Source organism: Chenopodium album, chromosome 10, assembly GCF_948465745.1.
Source record: "Chenopodium album chromosome 10, dcCheAlbu1.1, whole genome shotgun sequence".
Lineage (NCBI taxonomy): Eukaryota > Viridiplantae > Streptophyta > Magnoliopsida > Caryophyllales > Amaranthaceae > Chenopodium > Chenopodium album.
In genome coordinates, this window is record NC_137843.1 from 41,460,944 (window position 1) to 41,467,351 (window position 6,408).

A 6,408-nucleotide genomic window follows, 5' to 3' on the forward strand; every position below is an offset into this window, starting at 1 on the left:
TTAGTTGTTGGATATTTAATTTTATTTTTGATTTAAAAATAAAGAAAGAATGTTGATTTTACCAATTGTCCCACATTGATGGGAGAGAGGATTTCACTCATGAGTTTCCCTATACATACCCAAGTTGGGGTGTGAGAAAATTCACTTGAGTAAGAGTTAAAAAGGGTATCTCCATTGAGAAAACCTTTAAACTCATAATTACTCGAGTAGTTTGGTCTGACTTGGCTAACCTCCAAGTAATAGACCTAGTTGGGGTCGTGTTGCGGGTGGATATCGTAGGAGGTTTTTCCCCGTTGCGAGACTTAAGCTTTCTCAAGTAAGAGCTCAATTGACGAGCGAAGAAATCTTTAAAGTTATTTTCGTCTCTCCTTAATTGTTGTTAATTATGTCTTTCGATTATATAATTGTGAGTTTGATCATAGCTTGGGTTTTATTTTTCGGGATGAGTCAGACTCATCAAAACCCAACAGAAAGAAGAAAGGAATAACGAAGCAAATGGGACTGCCTGTCCTCCCTAAATTAGATACTTTTGGACTTGGTTTCGAACCGACTCCGGAAGACTATAAGCGAGCCTGGGAAAAGTTCAATGCACGTAGAAATTCTCGTACCAAGAAAAAAGCTATCGAAATGGATCACAATCCCCTCACTCTGAATGGACAATTCATACAAAAGGGTGAAGATTATCGATGCCACGAATTCCCCGAACTGTTTGTCAAAGATGGGATACGACAACCATGGTTCGAGATATTCTTGGACTGTAATTTCTTAGATGAGATCCCAACTCCCATCTATAAGGAGCAAGCACCTCCATGCTTCGACTTCAATGTTATGGGTCTCCTCTTTGGGTAAGAGATATATTAGCCTAAGCATGTCAACGACGATTTTGTGCTTACTCTAACGGTATTTCAAAGTGAAGACTTTGATCCTACAAAGCTCATTACTCCAACAGAAGGATTAGTTCAGGGATGGCGAAAGACTGTGAAGGTGACTACGCAAAGTGGACAAAGAATCTCCATCACCACAGGACAGGGACCAATGTTCGATGAGTCTGAGTCGCCCGAGTCTGAGTCTGAGTCTAAATTCAAGTCTTCTGTAGTCGAGTGTTCTAAGTCTTCTATAATTGTGTCTCCTTCTATCTCTTCTAGTTTAGAACCTACTCCTAGGATAATCAGTAGTCAAGTCCCAACGGACGTGTCTCTTTTCGATTTAATGGTTTTAGAATTTAATAACATGTTTTCTTCTGCTTACTTCTCGTGTCATTCTCTCACTCAAGATGACGAGCATTGCTTTGCTAATAGTGAAAACGATAAAGAAATAAGTAAAGCAGTGGAAACACTCGAATATAAAACACCGATAATTGAAGACACCGAAACAGTTAATATTTCAAAGGATATAACTATTAAAAGAGAAGTTAAAATTGGCTTAACCCTTAATCAAGAGGAAAGGATCGATGTAATAAATCTACTAAAAGAATTCATCTATGTTTTGGCTTGGTCATATGAAGATATGCCAGGAATAAATAGAGAAATTGCTCAATAAACTATACCATTAATCCCAGGAGTGAAACCTGTAAAACAAAAGTTATGTTGAATGAAACTCGACATGGCTCTTAAAATAAAAGAAGAAGTGCAAAAACAAATAACCGCAGGTTTTATCAAGGTATCCAAATACCCCAAATGGGTCGCAAATGTAGTACCATTTCCTAAGAAGGATGGTAGGGTAAGAATGTGTGTCGACTACAGAGATCTAAATAAGGCAAGTCCAAAGGACGACTTCCCTTTACCACACATCGATATTCTAGTAGATAATACAGCGAATCACGCGCTTCTCTCGTTTATGGATGGATACGTAGGATATAACTAGATTCTCATGACTGAAGAAGACATGGAAAAGACTACCTTCATAACATCTTAGGGCACTTACTACTACACGGTGATGCCATTCGGGTTGAAAAACGTGGGTGCCACTTACAAAAGAGCAGCGGCTGCTTTACTCCATGATATGATGCATAAAGAGGTTGAGGTATATGTGGACGATATGATTGTAAAATCAAAGGACCGTCCAGGACACTAAATAACTTTAAGGAAATTTTTTAAGAGATTAAGAAAATATAACATGAGCCTAAACCCAGCCAAGTGTGCATTTAGAGTCACCTCAGGGATACTCTTAGCTATGTCATTAGCTTTAGAGGAATAAAAATAGATCCAACCAAAATCAAAGCAATCATGTCAATGCCGCCGCCCAAAACCGAGAAACAAATTTGAGGATTTATTGGCCGGTTGCAATACATAAGAAGGTCCATATCTAAACGCACTACGATATGTGAACCAATATTCAAGGAGCTTAAAAAGAATGTACCAGTAATATGGGACGAAGAGTGTCAAAAAGCCTTTGATAAAATTAAATCCTATCTCGCTAATCAACTTGTATTAGCACCTGCGCTTCCAGGAATCCCTCTTCGATTGTACCTAACGGTTACCAAAGAAACAATGGGAGCTATGCTAGCACAAGAAGTAGAAAATAAAGAAAACGCCATCTACTACTTAAGCAAAAAGATGCTCGAGTATGAAGTTTGCTACACACCACTTGAAAAATTGTGCCTTGCATTAGTATGGGCCACAACCAAACTAAGACACTACATGCTTGTCCATACAGTGTATGTAGTATCTCGAATGAATCCTCTAAAGCACCCCTTTGAGAAATCTACACTCAACGGGCGAATATCTAGATGGATAGTCAACTTAGCCCAATTTGATGTAAGATTTATGCCTCAGAAAGCTATTAAAGGATCAGTGGTTTCGAACTTCTTTGCAGATTTCCCAATTGAAGATTCAACATCGATACATGAAAATGACTTTTCGGATGAAGACTTAATGGTCGCGGAAGATGATACCTTGACATTATACTTCGATGGAGCCTCAAACAAGAAAGGATGTGGTGTAGGAGTACTATTAGTGTCACCAAAAGAAGAACACGTCCCTATCTCAATAAAGTTAGATTTCGACGTTACCAACAATGCTGCGGAATATGAAGCATGTGTGGTAGGCCTTGAAACTTCTGTGGCATTGGCAGTAAAGAAACTTCGCGTATTTGGAGACTCTTCCCTCATCATCAACCAAATCTCCAAAAGATGGAAAGTAAGGAGTGAAAGTTTCGCTCCTTACCAAACATACTTAGTGTAGGGAATATTTCAAGCATTACCCCAAACTTGAACACCACTGTGATCATACACTTAAGCATGGTGGCGTCCAAAGGGAAGGAAGCTAGAGCAAAAGAGTCGCCAAAAAGTTTTAGGAACTTGTAAACCGTTCACAAGGTGAAGATTACACCCCTTAACGATCCATGAGATCGTCAACTCCAAAAGGTCTTGAACCAAATAGGGTTCGGGGATGAAGGTACAAATCCAACCTAAAAGAGATTGAACCTGCCCTAATAATAGGCCTTTACTTTATTCTTCTCGTATTCATGTGCGCTTTCTGACTAACATACAACCAATAGGTTAACCCTAAACCTGTTTGTCTATGTTGGTTGAATTTAATGCACAAACAAAACTATTATTGGCGATCACTTGAATTATAATCATGTTATCCTAAACAAGATTATTATTTATCTTATTAAGCGTGATTACAAGAACGAATTCCCTTTAAACATGCATAAAAAGCATGATCAAGCAATAACAATAATAATCATCAAGCAACATAATAACAATCATAATAATTATAATCATGTTAATAATCATAATATTAATAGTAAGATCCTAGGCATGATACTAACAAGATTAATAACAAACCCTAGCATGTCACTAAACAATAAAAAATCAAAGCTTTAGCCCTAACATGGTACTAACATGATATTAGAAAAGAGTAAAAGGAACCCTAAACATAATACTAGAAAGCAATAAAGACATCCTAACATGATACTAGGAATTAAACAAATTTAAACATGCTTTCTACAAGAATAGAGCAACAAGATTACATACTTTGATGCCTCGTATCTCTTTCTAATAACAAAGTACACGCGTTAGTAACTTCAAGGAAAATATAAAATCAAACAATTAAATTAAATAATTGAAAGAGAGATTTTGGACCAAACCCTCAGAAATTATAACCTTTCACGTCTAAGGCAAAGGCAACTTCGAACTTGGCTAGGTGTGTCTAGTGCTAATGTATGAGGAATTGTGTTTGAGGGAAGGTTTAGAAAGAGAGAGAAAAAGCTTCTAGCTTTAGAGAGAGAAAGAGAGAGATGATTGTAGATTGTAGATGATTGTGAATGAATAAAAAACGGAGGTTCAGGACCCTATTTATAAGAAAACAGTCCGGAAATAAGTAGAATTTGATAAGGAATAAAACTCCACTCTGTCGCTGCAAAACCGACCTTGTCGCTTGGCGACAGGGTCTGTCGCGTGGCGACAGGCCTGTCGTATGGCGACAGCCTGGATTTCTACGCGCTTTCAAACACGGAGCCCACATATGAATCAAAATCAATTTGTAAACTCCGTATGAAAACTGAAATCGTATCTTTCATAAAATAATATTTTATTCCAAGTAAAATTTATCAAAATATAATTATTAATTCTAATCTTATTAGGACTTAAAAGAATCTTCTAAAGAATTCTAAAAGACTATAATTAATTCTAATAACTTTAGGAACAATAATTAACATTAGGCCCTCCCCTAGATCATTGGGCCGCATGTAAAGATCAAACCGGGCCCAGTTCAGTATTTTAGCCATAACTTCCGCATTATTCATCGGAATTGGGCCTATAATATATCGTTGGAAAGCTCTTTGAAAGCCCCATCCAACTACACTATTATTGGACCCTTTTCGTGAACCAAACTAAACTGGATTGGCTGTTTTCATAAAATAGAGTTGTTTTGGAAAACAGAAAGAAAGAATTTTTATAAAAACCAACCGCAACACTTGACTTTTCACACTTTCACCTCATTCGATAATCATTCGACGCAAAAGGTATTCATCACTGGGTTTGATTTTGGGGAGACACATTTGGGTGTCTACACTTAGAAACCCTTACTGACCAACTCGAGAAGGTAGAATATACATATCTACCGAGAGAGGAAAATCAGTTTGCTGATGCCTTGGCAAGATTAGCCTCGATGGTTAGAATTCCTAAAGAGATTGAGCAAATGCCTTTGACAATAGAAAAAAGGCATAAGCCAGCTTATATTCAATCCATAGAATATTATGAAACAATTCAAGAAGAAGAAGAAGAGAAAGAGGAACCTTGGTACACTGACATCCTTAATTATGTCACGGAAGGGGAATATCCACTTCATGCTGACACGAGAGCAAAACGTACTCTAAAACTTTTGGCTTACCAATTTATCCTCATAAATGATGAGATACATAAAAGGGTACCTAAAGGAAGAGCTCTCTTATATGTAGACAAAAAGGAAGCTCAAAGGGTGATGAGAATAATCCACGAAGGAGCATGCGAAACTCATATGAATGGCAAAATGCTGGTCCAAAAGATAATGCTCTGAGGGTATTATTGGACTACCATGAATAAAGATTGCCATTAATATGTAAAAAGATGCCCTAAATGCCAAATATACGCAAACCTACAACATGTTCCACCATCACTACTTTACACCTATACATCTCCATGACCATTCTCAACGTGGGGGATAGATGTCATTGGGAAAATCACTCCTCCGGGGACAGGAGGCCACAAATACATCCTTGTTGCGATTAATTACTTTACAAAATGGGTTGAAGTAGCATCATATGCGAAACTCACCGCAAAGCATGTAGCACTCTTTATCGAAAGAAACATCATATGTCGATACGAAGTCCCACATGAAATGATAAGTGACAATGGAACTCACTTTTAAGCAGAATGTGAAGAATTACTGCAAAAATATGGCATTCAATGTCATCACTCTTCTGCATACAAAACTCAAGAAAACGGCGCAGTAGAAGCAGCCAATAAAAATTTAAAGACTATCATCGAAAAAATGACGGAAAACTACAAGGATTGGCCTGACAAACTCCATTTTGCTCTTTGGGGTTACCGTACGTCAATTCGCTCATCCATAGGAACTACGCCATTTTCCTTAGTATATGAAATGGATGTTGTACAACCTGTAAAATTGGAAATGCCGTCCTTATGCATTGCATTAGAAAGTAAACTCGATGAAGTTGAGTGGACAAGAGCAAGATATGAAGAGTTAATTATACTTGATGAAAAGCGACTAGAAGCTCTACATCATACTCAATGCTATCAAACTCGCATGGCTAGACACTTTAACAAGAAGGTTAAGACAAGAAACATTAAAGTAGGAGAATTGGTGTTGAAAGCATTAAGGAAAAATGTTTTAGACCCAAGAGGCAAATTTAGGCCTAATTAGTCTGGACCATACATAGTCAAAACCATTCTATCAAGAGGCA